Source organism: Lactuca saligna, chromosome 5, assembly GCF_052625555.1.
Source record: "Lactuca saligna cultivar CGN05327 chromosome 5, ASM5262555v1, whole genome shotgun sequence".
In the NCBI taxonomy this organism is placed as follows: Eukaryota; Viridiplantae; Streptophyta; class Magnoliopsida; order Asterales; family Asteraceae; genus Lactuca; species Lactuca saligna.
In genome coordinates this window covers 160,368,610-160,392,499 of record NC_136421.1, presented here as the reverse complement: position 1 = coordinate 160,392,499, position 23,890 = coordinate 160,368,610, and positions in this window count along the sequence as shown.

Genomic DNA, 23,890 nt, shown 5'->3' with positions numbered 1-23,890 from the left:
TTCATAGTTATGAAATTGTTTAGACACACATGTGTGCTATCTAAGGAGAGGTATATGATCTTGATAAAGTTTTATCAAAGCATCTCGTATCACAAATTTGAACTTTGGTAAGAAAGTCAATAAATTTTTGATTTCTAGAAGTCGAACTGGTTTCTGAGTACATATCAAAGCTAGTGGGAGCATAAGTGTTATGCTAATAATCATCATGTTAGTGGGAAAATGATATGATAAGTGTTGCAAGTTAGTAAAGTTAATTATAAAAGACGAAAGTTCAATTAGGAAAAGTTGTTGCTATAATTAAGGGAGAGTAAATTATACTTCATTTCAATTCTAAAAGCTTAGATTGACGTTTTAATCATCTTATTCAAGGATATATATATATATATATATATGAATTTTTATGTCGGAATGGCTCAACATGAGGAAATTCTATATATGTGTACATTATTTGCGTTCTAAAATTCGATTATGATTGCAGCATCCCTTTTCATAATCTGAATTATGAGAACTTGGCAATTAGAAATAGAAATAGTATAGCAAAAGAGGGGTCTAGTATCATGTCTTTATGTGAGACATCATGAATCATGTCTCATATAGTTCGGATATAAGATCGATTGCATGTGCTATAATATTCATCCTTTCTAAATTTTCCAAATGCGGGCATTAAGAGGGGGAAAGTCTAGAATTGGTAATGACTAAAATGATTAAGCAATTATCGAGGACAATCTAAGTTTTACCAAAGATTTGTTGCTCAGGGATAGTTGGGAGTATAGTTTAAATTTTTGAATGACCATATTGTCATATTCTTGTTCTGAAGTGATAGTCAAAATAAGAATATTGAAATATTCCCATAGGTGGAAGTTATTCATTATATCTATGTAGGATTAGGAAAATTAATGCAAGAAAGATGCTCAAAGAAATGTACTTTGAATATGAGGCTTCATTTCCAAGGAATGTTCCCCGTTGGAATACTCTATAATGATCGTTGACAGGTCTGTGTGACTTCGTGCATAATCATTACAAGTGGATCAGTTCATATAAGTTTAAAATCTAACAAGTTTCAGTAAATATTACGAATTTGTAATTCCAACATTTACAATAAAGATTTGGGATTGTGAAATGAGACACATTGGAATTATGTTCAATCGACCTATTCCAAGAAGTAAAGATCATAGACAAACATAATGAGCATACTTGGTGTATGGAATGACTAGTGTCTAGGAAAAAACACAGTGTACATGCTTGGAGCATGGGACAACTATTCTTTTAATTCAAGTATAAAGTTGATAACTTGAAACAATATGCAATGAATAATGTGTAATCAATATGGTGATAAATAAAAAGGTGTTTTATTTATATTCATAAGTTGTGAGACGATATTGTATTCGATTATTCTTGTGTTTCACTTTGCTTGTTTTGACTTTTAGAATAACTAGGTCGTTCTTCCTGAATGACTAAGTTATTGAAACCATCCACAGTTGGTCATATGTTGGAAGTATATATGAATCAAGACTATCATGAAGCGGGTTTGTAGATTTCCAAGGTAGTGGACAGAGTAAGAGTTGCTACAAAATTCATGAGTGCTCATAAGCTCTGAGTATTGGATTAAACCCGCGCTCATGTGACTTACTTCATGGATTTTATCACGAGTGATGATGAGACAATAATATCTTATATTCTTTAAACCTAGAGATATGAGTTGTTGCCTAAGAGTTGGTTATACATTGATTGCACGAAAACACATTGGTAACTCGATGTTATAAAACGTGCCTTTTTGTATGACTCAAAAAGTAGTAGAACAAGCATATTAGTCGAAGTTTATCCATTCCTTTTATACTTAAGGGGATAAAAGCGATATATGTGGGCCCCTCGATGATTTAGTGATGAAACCCTGAAGTGCTTGGCCAAGCCTGCACTGATTTGTTTTGTTCAATTAGTCGGTCGTCATAAATCAGAAATTGGAAAACAACAAATGGACAGATAAAATGATTATAATCCATGTTTCAGTCCATATGATATCTAGAATGGAGGAATATATGATCTCTTATCTAACGGACACCTCATTGATTTGTTTAGAGTTCAGCAGCAGCTTTCAAGAGTTGTGATTGTTGGTCAGGTTGGAGTTGTACTTGCAATAATAGTTATTAGACTTATCCAAGTGGGAGACTGTTGGATTAGTGTCTAAGTACATAACTATAATTGGTATATACTTGACCCGACCCGACACGGTCCATATGGGTTGCATGGCATCGGAATATTTAGGTAGACCATATGTGAGAATAGGATATTTGTGACATACTAATATATTACAAGTTCTAATATATTAATATGAAATAATATTATTTAATTAGTATTGATCAAGAATTAATTTGGAATTAATTTAGTGATCAAAAGAGACTGATTAAGTATATGGGTATTGATTGTGTAAATCCTTAATTCTTATATATGTGGGCTTATGATCCATGATTCCATATATTGTGTTTAACTCAAGTAGTGACCCATGGATACTCCATGGACGTTAAAATCCATGGACTGTAAGGAATGGGTAAAGTCATGAGTTACATGGTGTAACCCTAATATCCACACTATATAAAGACCTCATTGGTTGGAAAAATTGGCACTAGTCGATACACAAGAGGGAAAGCCGATTTCTAGAGTCCATGTATATGTTCTCATGGTTATTCCAAATGTTGGTGATGTTGTGTGAACCATTTGAGGTGTCACACTTGGGGCACTAGGCTCTTGAGCTCCATGGAATCAAGCTACATTAAAAAGGTATGTATTCTATCTAGTTTTGTTAAACTAGTACTTATTATTGTATGCTAGTTAGGGCAATACCTTGGAAACATCGAGTTTGCATGTATAACAGAGAAAACATAGATCCAAGGTATTTAGGGTTTCATGTACACCATAGGAATGTTAGAATGCTCAAAACCCTTCATCATCATCCATATCATCATCAAAACCTAGGGCATTATCCCATAGATCCATCCCAACATCACCTTCATCATTATCATATGTAACATCATCATCATCAACATTGATCATCGGAACATGTTCCTCTACAATATTTGCTACATGACGAGTAGTGTAATCTTCCTGATCAGGGATAGTAACTTCATCATCTTCATCATCTAAGACTTCTTCTGAATCTGAATCCTCACCAATCTTAGCAAAATAACCAAAAATTTCTAAGGGCCTCGTTCCTTGAAATTTTTTTTTTGAAACTTTGTGGTTCTGCTTCAGTAGGCGAAAAGTGCTTGGACCCAGTGACTTCAAATCCAAAATTTCTCCCCTTCCTTCCAATTGTGGATGTTTGGCATTAAAGTTTAGTTAAAGAAACCTTGGGTACATTAAAAAAATGTCCTTCGTGTTCCCCTGTAAATTGTTTTTTCATTTCATTCAACACAAATCTTGAAAAATTAAAGTCAAGATCCATGACTAGAGTAACGATGGTGCCGGTATTCAATAGAGAAATTTCATATGCACCTGCTTCGTTGCTAGAGAAGCATGTAACAAAGTAATGGGCAAGAAAACTCCAGTATGGAGGGAACAACTTCTTTATTATCGGAGGGAATACTCATTCATATAGGAACCAATTTCGGTTCGGTTCCGGGTACAGTACCGGGTAAAGTGGGTCTAGAACTGGAAAACTCATAAACATCAAAGTGGGTAGGTTGGAACTGGATAAAGTGGGTTTAGAACCGGAAAACTCGGAAAAAACATAATTTTTTTTTGTAATTACTTACTACTTAGTGCGTTGAATTTTGAAATTTTCATATTTATATCACGACTTTGGGGGACTGTAACTCATTGAATATGAAACAAAAATTAACAAAATTATACTCTAAAATCATTTACAAACTCTAAAATACACTCTGGAAAAAACCGCATGTCAATCCGACTTTAAACGAATGAGATATGCATGTGTTAACATTATCACATAATGCAAGGTACAAAAAAATTGTTGAAAAGTTGAAAATTTCAGTTTTGAGATCCCATCTTCAGAGGTCTATAAATCATTGAATATTAAGCTAAAAATGGAAAATATAATCTAAATTCATGTACAAACTGTAACTACAAGTTGAAAAAAGTCACATGTCAATCCGACTTCAAACGAATTAGATATGCATCTTTTCAAACTTTCACCAAATACAAAAAAACTGAAAAACTAAAAACTTCCAGCTTTGATATCTCAACTTTGAGCGAATGTAAGTCAATGAATATAAAACTAAAAATGGATAATTTATAGTCGAAAATTATGTACAAACTCTAAAGTACATGTTAGAAAAAATCGCATGTCAATCGGAGTTAAAACGAATGAGATATGCATATTTTACACGTTTCACAAAAACCTGTTTCGACCCTAAAAGTGGTTCCGGTTCCAAACATTGGTTCCAGTTTTTAGACCCGGTTTACCTGGACCCGATGGACCCAAACCCGGATAAAGCCAATTTTTAAACCGGGAACCGGAACTGGTTCTATATATTCCGATTCTAATGGTTCCGGTTCCGGTCTGGTTTTCCGGTTCTAAATCTCATACCTAGTGCCTTCTCCATTCGCTCCTTCTTTGTTAAATAAAGATTTGTCCCAAAATATCGTCACTAACTCCTGATAAATAATGGGATTTGATTGGAAAGCGTGAGCGAGTCTGCAGTTTTTAAGTCCATGAACCATGGTCCTAAATTCTTGATGTGCCATTGGAGGATCTGACAAGCATGCGGCAATGTTGTGGTTTTCTAAGAATCTTAGGTCTGCCATATATCTGCATCAACCGAGCCAAATGCGAAGATTAAAATTTTAAACAACTAAATTAAATTTCTCAAATATAGGTTGATTTAGATCCAATTTATTTTTATCCAAGTTGAAAATAAAGTTGATTAAGGGTTTGTGGCCGAAAAAAAACTACACTTAAAATTTAAAAGCATTTGAATATCGGTTTTCGGCTACAGATGATTTTCAGTCGCAAACGGTTTTCGGACGAAAACATTTCCTATTCCATTTTTCAACGAAGAACACCGTCGGGCTTACGTTTTGGCTTCCAAAACCTGCAAAACATGGTTGAATCACAGGAAAATTAGAGTGTGGGGTTCGCCACCTTTATACCTTGAGGAATTGAAGGTCAATTTTAGATTATAACTGCAAAAGATGATGAATCGATGAAGAGGACTAAATATCAATCAAGAACACAAAAGAGAAAAGGAAAGGGGTTTTTGGCTACAAAGCCGAAAATCTGTCCTTTAATATCCTATACCATTCTTGGCCCAAAACCCACAATTAAATGGGCTGTAAACCAATTTTTTTTAAGACAAAACCAATAAATCAAAATTTTTAGATAAAATTGAAAAACCAAAATTTTTAATTAAAATTGAAACATTTCGATGACACAAAATTAAAAATTAAAATTATATAAAATAAAATAAAAATAATGTATATTCTAAAATTTAAATGCAAACTAAAAATTAAAAAAAAAAAATTAAGTTAAAAAAAAAAAAATCAAAGTAACTCGAATTACTTTTCAAAATTAAGAGCTTTTGGGATCATAAGTTCTAAAACAGGCTTAACATGCTTTTCGGTATCTTCACCTACATGAATAGATCTAGTCAATTGTCAGTATTGTGGTCCACCAAAACATGAAGAACTTTTGACAATTTTTAATCAAAATAAATAACAAGTCATTTCATCTAAATTCTTAAATGGACCATTTAACTGACGACCACCAAGGGTATTTTTGTCCATTTAAATTTAGCAACAAGATCTACATGCAACCTATTAATTGATTCAATTTTAGATGAAATAGAGTATGTTTCCCACTTCCTGATATGCCCTGGCGAGCAGGTGCTTGAAAAGAATTCCTTACTTTAGATGAGTAGACAATTATTAAGAGAGAAAATAGATTTAGAAGTGCATATGGTTTGCCCCAGGTTGGATCTCTTCCGATCTATCAGAGGGGAGAACATATGACTAACACAGATGGACGGGTTGAGAGATTGAATAATGCATATAATGTGTTCCAGGTTGGATTGTTTCAATCATGCAAAGGAGACAGCATATAACTAACAGACAGAAAGAAATGCATAAATAAGAAGGTGCATATGCATATGTTGCATTCCAGGTCGGATATGTTCCAATCACGCAAAGAAAGCAACATATGACTGACAGATAGAAAGCCAAAAAACAATTTTTATAGACCTCCTTTATCAAAACCCCCCAGTTACCCTATCATTACCAGAATTAAGGTCATGAGAGCATATATCAAGGAAATGCTAAACCAAGACGATATATATATATATATATATATATGATTCTAACATATCCTGCAAGCTCTCGTTTTTAACTCACTGATCAATCTATCGAGGCATCGTATGGTCAGTCCAAATGACACTATCTAAGTTCATATTGTCTAATCCATTCATTATCAATCAAAGTCTACTCCTTTTAATCCCTTCGTGCCTACAAGAACATTGAGCACAGAGTCTAGACAATTCAGATTCATTACCTTACACTTGTTTAGACTGCCCTTTATGACTCAATCTTGATATCACTTCCCAAGTGATCACCTACGAACAAACACTATAAGAACATATTTTTGGATTTTTTTATAATTGTTTTTGTTTTTTTTTCTCCCCATAAATTTATGCATAGGAGAGAGAGAAATGAAAAAAAGATGCGCAAATTTAAACAAAACAAAAAAAATTAGTCTCCAAAACGAATCATTTTAAGAAAGCCCACAAGCACATTGAATCGAGCTTCGCTAAAAGGTTTGGTAAACGAATCTGCTACAATATTATCAGTGTGGATCTGCTCCAAACGAATAAGTTTACGCTCATAGCAGTCTTGGATAAAACGAATTTTGATATTGATGTGCTTGGTTTTGGAATGTTGAACGGGATTTTTAGCAATTTGTATCTCAGCATCATTATAAAAAAATATGCAGGTGCCAAGAAAGTTCAAACTGTAGTCTAGCAATTGGTGTTGAATCCAGACCTCCTGTGAGCAATATGTTGATGCAGTGACATACTCAACTTCAACAGTCAAAGGTGACTGCATTTGCCAAGACACCAACCTCTCCCCCAGAAACTAACATCCGCCTGAAGTTGATATCCTGTCAAAATCACACCCTAGTTGTTGTCAGCGAAAGTATATAGGTTAAATTCAGGAGTCATAGGATATCATAGCCCCAATTTAGGGCTACTTTTGACATATCGAAAGATCCTTTTAACAGCAATTATATGAGAGTGTTTAGGATTAGGCTGCGTATTGACAGATGTCGAACATAATGTCAAGTCTGCTGGCAGTCAGATACATAAGAGATCCGATCATCAATCGATATTCGGTTTGATCTATAGAGTCTCCTTCTGTATCTGGTCCCAAAAGAGGTCTTTCAGCCATGGGAGTAGAGGTAGGTGTGGAGTCTTTGAACCTAAATTTCTCAAGCATATCCTCCACATATTATCCCTAATACAACAAGATTCCAGATAAATCTTGACAAATATGTAATCCCAAGAACATCATCATTTCACCGAGGGAGCTCATTTCAAATCTTTTCTTCATGACTTCTTCAAACTCTTTGCACAACACTGAACTCGTCCACCTAAAAATGACGCCATCCACATAGATCTGGATGACAATCAAGTCTTTATCCACTTTCTTTATAAACAGTGTCTAATCCATTGTGCCCCTAGTGTAACCATGCTCCAGTAGATGCTTTGTCAAGGTATCATACCAAGCTCGAGGAGCCTGGTGTAACCCATACAAAGCCTTATCTAACTTGTAGACATGAGTTGGAAATTTTAGATTGACAAACCTAGGGGGTTGATCAACATCAATCTCCTCCTTCACAACACCATATAGAAAGGCGGTCTTAACGTCTAATTGGTAAATGGTAAACCCCATGTAAGATGCATAAGCTAAGAAGATACGAATGACTTACAAGCGTGCCACAGGAGCATACAATTCAGTGTAGTCAAGACCCTCTATCTGCTGAAAGCCAAGAACTACCAGACGCACCTTGGTTTGCACCATCACCCCACTAATATCTTTCTTGTTACTAAAAACCTAGTATGTATCCAGTGACTTCTTGCCTTGCAGTAACTCAACCAAGTTCCACACCCCTAGTTTTTCAAATTGATTTAGCTCTTCATGTATTGCATCAACCCATTTTGGTTCATTTAATTCCATTTCCACACTCTTGGGCTCGATCTGAGATATAAATCAAGAGAAGAGACATGAGTTGACATCTCCACTCTGATTTCTTGTTTAAACACCTTCTCCCAGTGGGCCAATGACATTTTTGATCGGATGATTGTGTTGAATTCTAGTTGGGATTCCATGGAAGATGTCATTGATTATGACTGGAATGTTATTAATGTTAATAGAACTACCACGCACTGAATCACTCACCTCAGACGATCTAGGAACGTGAGAGGTACTTGCCACATAGTTATTTGAAATAGGTTCAGTAAAGAGAAGGTCCATGAACTATTGAGTAGCAACGGAAGTATCCCTTGTCATGATTTCACTTGAGGAAACCAGGAAGTCACCTAAGGTAGTCTGTAAACAACTTCTTGTTGGGTTTTGAGCATTCTAACACTCCTAAGTGTAAATGCAACCCTAAATACCTTGGATCTATGTTTTAACTATTATACATGTAAATATGATCTTTACAAGGTATTCATCCGAACTAGCATAATACCATTAAATCATATGAATATATCAAGTTAGAATTATATACCTCTTTGATGTAGAATGTCTCCATGAAGCTTGAGTGCCTAGTTCCCTAAGTGTGACACCTCAAATGGTTCACACAACATCATATGCACTTGGAAAGACTTGAGAGAAACTTAAACACTCCTTGAAATCGTCTAGACCTCACACTTACACATAGTGCCCGATTTCTTGAGCCATGGGATTCTTTTATATGGTGGCTATTAGGGTTACACCATGTAACTCATGACTTTACTCATTCGTTATGCTCCATGGATTTTAACCTCCATGGAGTATCCATGGGTCACCCCATGGACTTAGTCCAACATAAGGAATCTTGGATCACAAGCCCACATATATAAGAATTAATGATTTACACAATGAACCCATATATTTAATTACTCTCATTTTGATCACTTAATTAATTCCAAATTAATTCTTGATCAATACTAATTAAATAACCTTATTAATATATTAGAACTTATAATATATTAACAAACCTTAAGTATTATTTTTATCATTTTAGTCTATCCAACTACATGATGCCATGCAACCCAACAGTCTCCCACTTGGATAAGTCTAAAACTATTATTGCGTATTACTTCAAGAACCGACTGGCAATCGTAGCTCTCAAAAGCTTCTGTCGAACTCTGACCTTGTAGATGAACTCTGACATTTGTCAATGACTTTTCCATTAGATAAGGGATCATATATTCCTCCATTCTAGAAATCATATGGACTGAGACATGGATTATAATCATTCTATCTGTCCATTTGTTGTTTCCCGATATCCGATTTATGACGACTAACTAATTGAACAAATCACATTAGTCCTGGCCCGGTCAAGCACTTCCATTTGTCATCATCAAATCATCGATGGGCCAACAGATATCGCTTTTATCCCTAAGGTAAAAGGAATAGATAAACTTCGACTCAGATGGCTTGTTTTACTACTTGATGAATCATACACAAAGACACGTTTTATAATATCGAGTTACAAATGCGTTTTTGTGTAATCAATGTACAAACAACTCATAGTAACAAGTCATATCTCTTGGTTTGAAGAATCTAAGATATTATTGTCTCATGATCACTCGTGATAAAATCCATGAAGTGATTCCAATGACCGCGAGTTGAATCCAATACTTAGAACGTATGAGCACTCATGAGTGTTGTTTCCCTTTGTCCAACATCTTAGACCTCTACAAGTCAATCCATGACAGTCTTAATTCATATCTACTTCTAACATATGACTGATTGTGAATGGTTTGAATAACTTAGTCATCCAGAACAATGATCTAGTTACTCTAGACGTTAAAACATGCCAAGTGAAACACAATAATAATTGAATCCAATATGGTATCAAAACCTATGAACATAAATAAAACCCCTTTTATTTATCACCATATGATTAGACATTATTCATTATATAGTGTTTTAGCTATCAACTTTATTCTTGAGTTTAAAACAATAGTTGTCCCATGCTCCAAGCATGTACACTATGTTTTCTAAACACTAGTCATGCCGTACACCAAGTATGCATATTATGTTTGTCTATGATCTTTACTTTGTGAAATAGATCAATTGAACATAACTCCAATGATCCTCTTTTCACAGTCCAAAATACTTATTGCAAATGCAAGAATTCAAAATTCATGCCATTTACTGAAATATGTTAGATTCTAAACTTATATGCATTGATCCTCCTATAATGATTATCCATAATGTCAGAAAGACTTGATAACAACCATTACAGAGCATTCCAAGGGAGATTAGCTCCTTGGAAACATTCTTCTTGCATTAATTTTCCTAATCTTACACAAATTGAATAGCTTCTAACTTTGACACATTTCTAGATTCCATTTTGACTATCACTTCTGAACAAGAGTTGCCTCCTTACAAATCATGTCAATATGGTCCTTCTAGAATTATCACTATACTTCCAACTGTCCTTGAGCAACCAATCTTTGGTAAATCTTAGATTCTCTTCAATAATTGTTTAATCCTTCTAGTCATATCAAATTCTAGACCTTTTCCCTTCTTAATGCCCCAGGCATTTGGAAAAATTTAGAAAGGATGAATATAGCACATGTAATTGATCCTATATCCAAAGCATATGGGACATGATTCATGATGTCTCACATAAATATTAAACCAGTCTTTTGCTATAATATTTCCATTTCAATTTGCCAAGTTCTCATAATTCAAATTATGAAAAGGGATGCCGTAATCATGATCGAATTCTAGAACGCAAATAATGGATCCTTATATAGAATTTTCTTATGTTGAGCCATTCCAACATGAAATTCATATATATGTCCTTGACTAAATACGATTAAAACCTCAATCTAAGCTTTTATATTTGAGATGAAATATAATTTCCTCTCCCTTAATTATAGCAAAACAACTCTTTCCCAATTAAGACCTTTTTTTTTCTATAATTAACATTGATAACTTGCAATACTTATCATAATTATCATGCTCCCACTAACATGATGATTATTAGCATAAGACTTATGCTCCCATTAGCTTTGATATGTACTCAGAAATTAGTTGGACTTCTAGAAATCAATACTTTATTGACTTTCTTACTAAAGTTCAGATTTCTGATACTAGATTGTTTTGATAAAACTTTATCTCAATCATACACCTTATCTTAGATAGCTCATAGGTGTGTCTAAAAAATTTTAAGAACTATGAAAAGGGATGTCGTAATCATAGTCTCGATTGTTTAGACCTTTACCACTTCTCATAAGTCCCTGTTAGTGTGTCGGTTAACCACACACGCTCCACTAACGACTTTGAGGATACAAATATCACAATTTCTATCTAGCTAAAATCTACTTAGTGAAAGTGTTTCCTCACCATCATTTTCATGAATCGGAGAGAAACCTTATGACACTTAGATTTAATGGTGTATGTGTTCTTATCCATGTGAATTGTCAAAACCATAGTCACAAGACAAGGATAATGAAAAATCCAAACTCATATGGACTGAACTCAATCTTAACTTCTTGCCACTTGGCAGCTCAAGGGCCTGCCATTGCTTCCAAGTTGTTGTGCAACCAATTGAGAACTCTAAGAACTCATATGCAAACCCAACTTTAACTGGCATGGGCACAAAATATGTCAACACGATAGGTTATGAACCTCAAGTCGTGTGCTAGTGAAGAACTTCAGGTTTTATTTTTTATTAGTTCTTGAGACTTTTAAGAACATTAAGACTCCCATTGTCCTTTTGACATATAAGACTCTCTTGTCAAATATTCAAGAGATAGTGTGGATTATAATCAAGACAAACACTTCAGACAATTGGCCTTAGTTGGTATTTGTTTTATCCAAAACATCACAACTTACAATTTTCAAATGTACAAGAGTAAGAAACTTTTACTCTTACATTTGACAAGTGTTTTAAACCTTCTTTAAGACATGTCACTCAAGTTACAATTTTAGAGTATAACTCTAAGACTTGTATTGGTACGAAGTATGACTCGTCTTCTTGATTTAACCATTTCAACAATTCAAGATTCCTCTTCTTAGTCATAAGATTGCACTAATATTTCCTTAGAGAAATAATTGTCTTATGACAAATAGTCTTATCGATCTTTTGTGTTGGACTTGACTAGTGCACAAGAATGTGTACTCGATCCCTTAGCCCTTCACTTTACTCGCATATACATGTAAACAAGGACTAGTCTTAATTTTCCAAAGTAGAAAGTTCTCATTCATCATACTGTACAACTTGTATGATTCCAAGTTTCGGTCCAATTGAAACTTGGGTGATGAGGATCATTCCTTATTCGGTAAATTTAGACATTACCACAAATGAAAGAATCAATTTCGTATTTCCACTCTTGCTATTAATAGAATCATATAAGCAACAATTTTTTTCCTCAAATGTCGTTGTAAGGACATTTTAAAATAAATAAAATCATCGTTTTTACTTTTATTTTAAAAACTTTGCATAAAAACTATCCTTACAATGCAAAAGAGCATTAAAACTTTGGTGTTATCTATTCGTAAGCAATGTATCATAACTCCTAAGAAGTAGCTCAAGAATCCGATCTTCATACTATGCGATAGAAATCCATCTACACGATCATATTCAACATATTCTTTCTTTAAGTTCCTTCACTTTTCTTTGATTCTTAATATATCAACATGTGACCCAATTGCATCATGTATCAAGAATCTCAGTAGAAACTTAGCAGAGTTAGATAGTGGACTTTACCTGAAATAGAGTTAAACTTATTGACTTTAACATCCTTAGGTAAAATTTGCAGCTTCGCAACCAATCCCCTTTCCTTTAGAAATTTAACATATGGACGCTTTGGTAATGTAACATGGGACTATCACAGACTTAGCCTTTCTCTTTACCATTTAGTTAACCGGGTAGACTATGGCCAATCCCTTTCCATTGGGAAGCAAGAGCTTTACTTGATATCCAATGTCATTATTCTCAATGTCCACAGGTTTTAGGGAGTTGATCTTAGCAAATAGATAAGATCATTAAGGGTCTTGTCATAGTCTATTTCATAGGAGTCCCAGAGGAACTCACTATGTGACTTAGAAATTAGTGGAGGCACCAATTTTCTCAAGACTTCGACACCCAACTCTCCCGGCTTGTCAATATGTGACTACATCTCCAATATGTGACCACACATAGACCTTTGCTTGCCAATACGGCTTGAGTGACCTTAAACTTTTCAAGAACTTGTGGGTTAGGGAGAATAATATGGAGGAAGTGAAAGAAGTATGATTTCCATGGGACATCATCTTCATTTAGTAAAGCTTGTTTCAAGAGATTTGAGAAGATCATAAATGTCTAAACCAGACATCTTTTTAGGAGATATTCAAGATAGTTAATTTAAAGTCCTTAATATAACACCCAATATGAAATATTAAGGCTAGGACCCAACAAACTATTTTATAACTTAGAAGAGGGATGTCGTAATTCAACCTATAAAATATTTGAAGGTAGGTGAATGACGATTCACCAATTTCCACCAAGATAAACAAAATGTATTATTAGGTTTTAATTGGTTTTGAAACTCCTAGATCTTTGAGATTCATTGAACTTTTCAATGGCATTTTTCAATCTCGAGTGTACTCTTTAGGTTTTGTGACTGGGATGTCGAGGATTACAAAACAAGGTGTGAAGTAACCATGCAAATATACTGGGTACGGTTAACCACACACGCTCCACCGATATTATGATAAATATTAAGTTGCCCTTTGCCTACCTTGTTATTGTTGGATAAGGTGTCTAAGTCCATAACTTATTTGGTATATACTTGACCCGACCGGTATGGTCCATTTGGGTTGCATCTCTTCCAAACTATTATGGATAATTTTATGAGAGTTATACACATATGTTTATTAATATATTATGAGTCATAATATATTAATATGAGGTTACGTTATTTAATTAGTTTTAGTCTTAAATTAATTATGAATTAATTTAGAGATTAAAAGGAAGACTAATTAGATTATGGGCTATTTGTTTTATATAGTGTGGGCTAATACTCATTTGTTAATGGGCGAGGCTTATGTGGAAGTCCATGGATGATCCATGGAGCTTTTAACCCATGGATCCTTGGAAAGGAAAAGACATGGGTTATTAGGGTTTCACCCTAACCATGCACACTATATAAGCATGCTTATGGAGCATGAAATGGAGCCTAAGAGGAAACTAGTGAACTAGTGTGTGTGTGTGTGTGTGTGTGCTTGTGTGTGGCCGATTTTTTACAAGTGTGTATACTCTCTCAAAGTTTTCCAAGACTTTGTGGTGTTTTGTGATTCCATTTGAGGCATTCACACTATTGGTGCTTGGCCCTCAAACTCCTTAGAACCAAACTGACCAAAAGGTATGTAATGTCTTCTAACTCTTTTATGTTGAAATGTTCCCCATGCCATGTTAGATAGGTTATAAACCTTGGAAAATTTATTATTTTGCATGTATTTAGACAAACATAGATCCAAGGTTTATTAGGGTTGCATGCACACTTACGAAGTGTTAGATTGCTCAAAACCCAACAGTGGTATCAGAGACTAGGCTTGCTTGTTTGATACTTGATGCAAAATAGTGAAAAAAAGTCGAAATCGTTGCTGTTTGCATGGTGGACTCGCCGAGTCCATTGGGGGGACTCGATGAGTCCAAGGCAAACTTCAACCTACTCGTCGAGTAAGTTCATGCACTCGACGAGTAGGATCGAAAGAGTGCAGTTTTTTGACTTTTGCTGCTGGAAATGGACTAGAAACATTACCCTAAACTGTTTTGGTGTTATAAAACTTATTTTAGTTGGTGTAATGGTTGTTCTAATCCATTTGCAATAGCATATATCAAAATTCCATGATTTTATGTGTTCATATAATTCTTGAATTTTTGATGATCATGTTAATGTTCTTATGAATTTAGAAAATGATAGGAATTATTTGCTGAATTGTTTAGGATTAATTCTTGATCATTTATGTGTTTTAATGGAGTCCATAATTTTTCCTCAAGTTATGGATTTCCAAAGGTCACTCTTATTTAACACACACTTAAAACACATAAGTTACATGAAAATGAAGAGTCTTCATTTTTATGAACCTTTAATTCATAAGTTATGAAATGAAGAGTTTTGCAAAGTTACAAAACTTGCCCTCAAGTTTTGGAATTTGTAAAGTTTCACACACTTTAATAAACTTTAATTCCAACCCTTAGAGTTTTAATAGTTAAAATTCAACCCTTATACTATTTATAACATTAATGGTTAATTGTTATATATATGTATAAGAATAAGTCGTTTTACCGTTAGTAGGCCTCATTTACGAAGCCGGTCTATAAGGTGGGTATAAGGTTGTTGCCTATAAAATGGCGACTTAATGGGTGTATACTCTCACCCACTGCTTGCTTGATCGGTGGAGGGTCGTTAGCCGAACGGGTAGAACAATGAGTTTAAATCCTCATTAAAAGTATAATGAATATTATAAAGTAACTAAACTCTTTTAATTCCCAATCTTAGTTATTTTAGGAAAAATGTGAACATGGTGCTAGTCCATGGAATTCACACTTTGTACCTTACCAAGTCGTTGGTGGAGCGTGTGTGGTTAACCGGCACACTAACTAGGACTAGTAAGGATCACGAAGGGTGACTTAATGTTCGTCATAGATCAATGGAGCGTGTGTGGTTAACCGGCACATTGATTAGGTGATAATATTAAGGGTACCAAGTGAATTAGCATGGTTACTCACACCTTGTTTTGTGATCCTCGGCATCCCAGTCACAAAACTTGAAGGGCACAATCGAGATTGAAACAAGCCATTGAAAAGTTCAATGAATCTCAAAAGAATCTAGGAATTTCAAATCCAATTAAACCTAATAAATCATTTCATTTTCATGGTGGAAATTGTTGAATCGTCATTCACCTACCTTTCAAATATATTATTACTTAGATTACGGAATCCCTCTTCTAAGTGTAATATATTGTGATTGGATCCTAGCCTTAATATTACATTTGCGTGTCTTATTAAGGATCCTAAATATCTAATCTAAACTTACTCTCTTCTTTTAGATGTCATCCAACACTAATGCTTCACGCTCTAACCCAACTGGTTCTTTCTCTTTCATGAATCTTTGTGGGAGGGTCATCTTCGATGGTTCCAACTTCATGGATTGGATTAGGAACATCAGGATGGTTACTCGTTATGAGGACAAGGAATATGTCCTCGATAAGGAGTTAAAAGAACTTGATGAGTCTACTGCTACTCCTGAGGAGATCGCTGAATTCAGGACTCATGAGAGAGATGCTACTAAGGTGGCATGTATCATGATGACCACGATGACAGCCGAGCTTCAAAAGTCATATGAAGATTTCTACCCTTTTGAGATGCACCAAGACCTGATGGAAAGGTACCATCCAAGTGCTCGTCAGGAGCGGTATGAAATAATCTCCTCCATAATAACTACCCGCATGAAGGACGGTGAATCCGTCACGGGCCACATGCAAAAGATGCAAAGGTATGTGGACCGTTTGTTGAAGCTGAATGTTAACATCCCTGAGGAGTTGGCAATTGACATCATTTTGCACTCCTTGCCTTCTTGTTATGATCATTTTCGAATGACATATCATATAAACAAGGAGGAAGTTACCCTCAGCAAGCTTCAAGGACTCTTGAAGACCGCAGAATCCGGTCTTAAGGGTAAGGCGGTTGTTACCTCTACTACTCCTACTCCAACATCTACCCCTGTTTTAGCGATTGGGCAAGGAAAAGGAAAGAAGAGGAAGCACCCTTCGAAGGGTACCAAGGTAAAGTCTCTTGAAGGCTCCTCATCAAAGACCAAGAGCGGTTCTGTCACTCCTTCTACCATTCCCAAGGATGCTGAAAACTTTTATTGCCATGAAAAGGCACACTGGAAGCGAAACTGCCCTAAGTACTTGCAGGATCTAAAGGATGGGAAATCTCTCTCAAATATCTCTTTGTATGAGAAATCTCTCCAAGAATGTCAAATCTCTCCCAAATCTCTCCAAGTATGAGAAATCTCTCCCAAATCTCCCTCAAATAGTTCCCGTAACTTTTTAGAATCATTCGGGTCATTCCGACCCTTAACCGGGTCAAAAACGGCTTAAAACGGGGTGAAAACGAGAAAACGGGACCTTAGGAACCGAAACCCTTCTTAAGGAGTCGAAGCTCCTTAAGGCTGAGACTAAGAACCAAAAAAAAGGCCCTAGGACCGAAGACCGAGCCTCTGTTGGCTAAGACACCGAAGACCGAGGCTAAGACACCGAAGACCGAGCCTCTATTGGCTAACACGCGAGGACCGAGCCTCTGTTGGCTAAGACACGCGAGGACCGAGCCTCTGTTGGTTGAATCCGGAGGATCGAGCCACTGTAGCTGAGATTGAGCCTCTGCCTCTGTCGCTTCTCACTGTCTGTTCGCTTCCTCTGTTCGCTTCTCGATCTCTGCTTCTTTCTCTCCTCTCTGTCTTCTCGCGCCTCTCTGTCTCTTCCCTCCTCTCGGTCTCTGCTCCCTCTCTTCTCTTCTCTCGGTCTCCCTTATCCCCTCTCGGTTTCTGCCTCCCTCTCTCTCGGTTCAGCATCAGAAGGCCGAACCTCGGCCAGAATTTGGAAATTTGTCACTTTTAGCCCATTTTTGATATTTTTAACATTTTAAGCCCGTTTTTCGTGATTTTAAAGCGGGATTTTCTCCAGAAATTATATTTTAACATAATAAACTCTAAATATTCATAATTTAAACATATTTTGCTGAAAATCATTATTTAAATAATAAAATCCAAATGGGTGAATTATTAAAGGTAGAGTGTTGACTTTGCCTTATCCAATGTCACAAGCAACCACCCCACACCCACTCTTTGACTAACCACACCTCCCCCACCTTACCAAGGTCACTTCACTGTCCCTCACACTCAATTTACACTCATTCCCACGTTTTTAGACCTGGAACAAACATCCTCTCTCCTCATTTCTCTCATTTGCCCTCATTTCACTAAGTATCAAACACCACTTTTCTCTCAAACTTTTCCCACTCCAATTTCGAGACTCAAGGCTGATTTTCAAGTGTTCTTCCACTCTTAGTAAGTATAATTCATCCTCCTTATGATTATTTCACTTCATTCTACTCAAATCATGAATATCTGACACAAACTCCATCATACTAGCATTAGAGCTTCAAATCTTCAAGTGATTTCTTCAAGTGTTCTTGGGTTGAACACTTCTCGTCTTCAACACTTATTTATTGAAATCACTCAAGGTGAGTTCATAGCCCTACATTTTCATATTTTCTCAAGTTTTTCAGGGGGGGGGGGGAATACAAGTTAAAACACCAAGAACATAACTAAATTTTTCTAACAGCCTTCATCAGAAACGTTCAACTCCATTCACGGAGTGTTTTGGACAACTTAAACATTTTATTTTTCAAAACTGTACAAGGTGGAAATAGTTCACGTTTTTAGCTTTAAAATGACTACTTTCACATCTCCACACGATTTTTCTACAATTTATGGTGATTTTTTCAAAACTGCCTATCATTTCAAACAACAATCCAGACCAGTCTGTGATTTTGGACTTATTCACCCAGATTGGAGGTCATTAAAAATCTTGATAAAAATTATGACTAAACTAGACACACTTTGCGAACTCTCAAAATTTACGGATCTAGTTTTCGACTTCGTATGATTTTTCTATGATTTTTCTAAAACAGTGCTGAAAGACTAAGAATTAATTAACAGCTTCTAACTATCAAAACACTTTGTAACATGTTGAGCAAAGTGTTAAATCTTTGATAACTTCATATTTTACATGTATTTCTTGTCATGATATATTTATATAATAGGAAATTACTTGCTGAATTTATAAGAATCCTCCATCATAATCAATAGTACAAAACAAAGCAAGTTAATCATAGTTATATCGTACTATACGTTTGATTTACATAGAGTGGGATTCTTAAACACCACAAAGAAATATACTAAACTAGAATAGGTATAGTAGGTTACATATACATTTCAAACATTTTAATAAACTATAATAGGTATAGTTTATGATCGTTTACATAACATACTTGTACAAAAAAGTGGGTACAAATACAAAGTACCGGGTTTTTATACAAAAGAGGGTACAAATACAAAGTGTCGGGTTTATATACGAAAAAGGGGTACAAATACAAAGTGCCGGTTTTCATACAAAAAGGGGTACAAATACAAAGTGTCGGGTTTATATGCAAAAAGGGGTACAAATACAAAGTGCCGGTTTTTATATAAAAAGGGGTAAAAATACAAAGTGTCGGGTCTTTATACAAAAAGGGGGTACCGATACAAAGTACCAGGTTCACTTAAGTTAGTTATTATGATATTAAAACTATATTGCACCTAGAACTGTTAGACTTCAACTATAATCGCTGAGCGTACATGTTTGAGTCTTATAAGAATTTTGTCTCGATTGGCCTAGAATTAGTGATGCCTGCCTCATCTCCTGTTCCTTGTTTGGTTGTGGACCTAGGGCAGACCCACTATATTCAACATTTTATCTAATTTAAATCTTATATAACTTATATACACTGGACGATTATAGAGGAACTCTACGGGTCATTCTAGGGTTCATTAATGCATCATAAAGGAATATTTCTATTCACACTTAACTAAGAAAATATTAGATTTTCTGGAAATCAAACCATATCAATTTTACAAGGAAAACGGTTTCTACTTCAAGCAAAACTCTTATGAACTCACCAACTTAATTGTTGACACTTTTTCAAAACTACTTGTATTCTCAGGAAATCAGTGAAACAGGAAAACTTCATCGCTTTGAGGATTGGACGTTAAACCGTCAATAATTTATTTTTGTCATCATAATGTAATTGCTTTTGAAACTTGTAAACATATACTTTTGTGTAACTTTTTCAATTACATATATGGTGGTTGTATTTACTTTGAGCACTATTATATTCGTTGTTGTGATACTGTACATGAAGTCCTCCACCCCCGGACGTTTCCGCCATCCTTGGTTTGGGGGTGTGACAGATTGGTATTAGAGCATTGTTTATAGTGAGCTAAGTATATCGAACCACATAAGATATACAAACTATAAATGCATTGGGACTATGGTCTCTGATTTAAAGTTTTCAAAACAACTATACCTTTAGGAATAAATAGCTTTTGTTAAAAGTATACATGCATGCATACATACTAAGGTCAGCATCATTTTAGGACAAAACAAAAGTAATGATTGTTGGATATCATAGGTAAGCCTGGGGATGTATGGTCAGTCTTGGGAGTGGCATAGCCTGATCAACTATGCTGGTCCGAGGAGTGATTAGCATATGCCCAAGAATGGTTGTGATGTGGCAACAAGTCTAAAAACTTACCAACACTACCACAATGAAATACCATAGGGGTATTTTGGCATTATTATAATTACATATGTGAGAACTAAATAGATCTTTATCAATAGGTCAATAGTTGCTTAGTGGATACATTAAAATTTTATGTATCCAGGACGTCATAGACTTAGAATCTGTGGATCTTTGCTCTACTTCCTGTTCTCGTTGGATTGGGGATTTAGAGTTAGGGTCGTTTATTCGAATGTCTATCCTGTCCCGAATACATATAACTAGTATGCACTAAACAATATGTTGAAGTACCTGATAAAGATCATCATATAATTATCCAATTAGTACTTTTGCTTAGTTATTTCTTATATCCCCATTTTTCGCGAAGATACCATGGCTGGATTTCCATCCACACGACGACCCGTACTACCCTAACCACGACAATACGAAATGGCTCGGAGAGGAGCCAGAGAATGATTACCCAACCCCTGGGAATGGTCACCAAACTGAAGGCTATGTTGATGGTTCTGACCCCGATCCTAAAGTGGAGAACATAACCCCCGATGACTCTTGTTCCGAATCCCAACCCTCGAGCAGCTTTTCAAGGCCCGACGCCTCCTTGGGTAGAGTGCTTGGAAACCTAGAGCGAAGAACGAAGTTTCTACAACATAAACGAAGGAAGCTCAGCAGATAGAATTTTTCCAATCCTGGTCCGTAGAGTTGCCCGAAATGAGATTCAGGGTAGAACAGCTCTCCATAGTATCGCAGAGGTTGATGCAAATACAAGAATACATACGATCCGCACCAATCGCCTTGAGCACACTCGTGAAAAATCTAAGAGAGACCACCAAACCTACTAACTCATGAAGTTCATTCATATGGACTTCCTTTATGAATTATATATAAGAAATTCTTAAATCAAAGAATAATGCAGGAAAAATCTAATTCTATAACAACTGACTTGTCTTTACTAGTAGAAACTTACCATCTGATCATTTTTCTTTTTGCAAAGTCATGACAGAACGATGCCACCAAGGAAAAGACCCAGACCTTCGGGCAGCACAGCGCCACCACCTCCGATGCCACCTCCTTAGTTTGATCCCGAAATGTTCCAAGCTGCAGTAACAGCAGCCGTGGTAGCTGCAATGTCACAAATTGGCACAAATAGCACTGGTGGTGCTGGATCTGGAGCCACAAACCCTAACCACGGGGATAGTGCAGGATGCACAAGGGAATGCACTTACAAGGACTTCACAAATGGCAAACCCGATTCCTTCGATGGAAGTGGGGGTGTCCTTGCACTAATTCAATGGTTCGAGAGGACCGAAGCAATCTTTGAGATTTGTGTTTGCCCCGAAGCGAGCAAAGTCAAGTACGCGACATTCACCTTCATCGGAAGAGCTCTCACTTGGTGGAACGGCAGAGTTAAGTCACTTACGCTTGCAGTGGCTAACTCGTTAAGTTGGGAGGACTTAAAGAAGATGATGCTGAAGGAATATTGCTCAAGAGGTGAAGTGCAAAAGCTGGAGCAAGAACTATGGAATCTCAGAATGGCAGGCTCCGACCTTACAACTTACACCAACCGATTTTGTGATCTAGCACTCCTTTGTCCCGCTATGGTCACCCCGAAAGACAAAAAGTGGGAACGTTACCTCTGGGGATTGTCCCCCGAAATTCAAGATAGCGTGCTGGCCTCAAGACCAACTACCTTCGACAGCACCAAGGAGTTAGCACAACCACTCATTGACCATCATGCCAACCATGACACTATGACAACCACCCTTACCCAAGCAAGAGGAGGGAACAGCGAAAGAAAGTTTTGGGACAACAAAAAGGACCAATCAGCCCAAGGCCTCGCTAAGAAGCAACAGATCTTTGCTGTTCATGCTGCCACAACCCTCACCACGCCAACTCCATGAAACCATACGCTGGAATACTTCCGAAATGCAACAAGTGTAACTTCCATCACACTGGGGCTTGCCGAAAGATGCATTGCAAAAACTGCGATAGAGAGTGGCACACTGCTCGTTTCTGTAAGGCACCAGCACGACCCATCAACCAGGTCCCTGGCTTTGGAGTAAGCCCAACCTGTTACAAGTGTGGAGAAACGGGACACTTTAAAAGGGAATGCCCAAGGACAAGAGATGCCGGTGGTGGTGGAAGGGTGCTTGCAATCACCGAGGGAGAAACCACCCCGAAACTGCCCGCAAATATCAGTACATGTTTCTAACATCGACATTTAAATCCCGAATTTCTTTATATGTTAAATCTAGCATCGATTAATGCATGCATAGTAATAATCATGTGACATCGGGCGAGTTATTCCTCACCATAATCAATTTCTTGTACTACGAAAAGTTATCCCCATCTTTCCTCTAAATTCTTGGATCTCCATTCGAAGTGCAAATTTCGGGATGAAATTCCCTTTAACGGGGGGATGATGTGACAACCGTGAAATTCTGGTCAATTCAAAGTCAAATAAAGTCAACAAGTCAAACCGGTCAGCTCAACTAACCCTTGTGTACTAGGACTTACGTTCAGTATTTACTAAACAACTCGCTATTCTAATAAGAAAACATAAATCAAAAAGTACGTGCAACTAGATCTCTTTAACCTAAAAGCTGCAGTAAGTGGCAAGCCAAATCGATAAAACAACGATGCTTACTCATCGGGAGTGTGTAGGATCCTTAAACAAGGCTTAACAGGGTTTACGAACCATGCATTACGATGCCGGACACTCACAACTGTCCCACATGGAACCTCTCTCAATCGTTTTCACTTTATCTCTCTCTATGTCAAATCTCTCCAAGTATGTGAAATCTCTCTCAAAGATCTCTCTGTATGAGAAATCTCTCCAAGAATATCAAATCTCTCCCAAATCTCTCCAAGTAAGTGAAATCTCTGTCAAATATCTCTTTGTATGAGAAATCTCTCCAAGAATGTCAAATCTCTCCCAAATCTCTCCAAGTATGAGAAATCTCTCCCAAATCTCCCTCAAATAGTTCCCGTAACTTTTTAGAATCATTCGGGTCATTCCGACCCTTAACCGGGTCAAAAACGGCTTAAAACGGGGTGAAAACGAGAAAATGGGACCTTAGGAACCGAAACCCTTCTTAAGGAGCCGAAGCTCCTTAAGGCCGAGACTAAGAACCAAAAAAGGCCCTAGGACCGAAGACCGAGCCTCTGTTGGCTAAGACACGCGAGGACCGAACCTCTGTTGGCTGAATCCGGAGGACCGAGCCACTGTAGCTGAGACCGAGCCTCTGCCTCTGTCGCTTCTCACTCTCTGTTCGCTTCTCGGCCTCTGCTTCTTTCTCTCCTCTCTGTCTTGTCGCGCCTCTCTGTCTCTTCCCT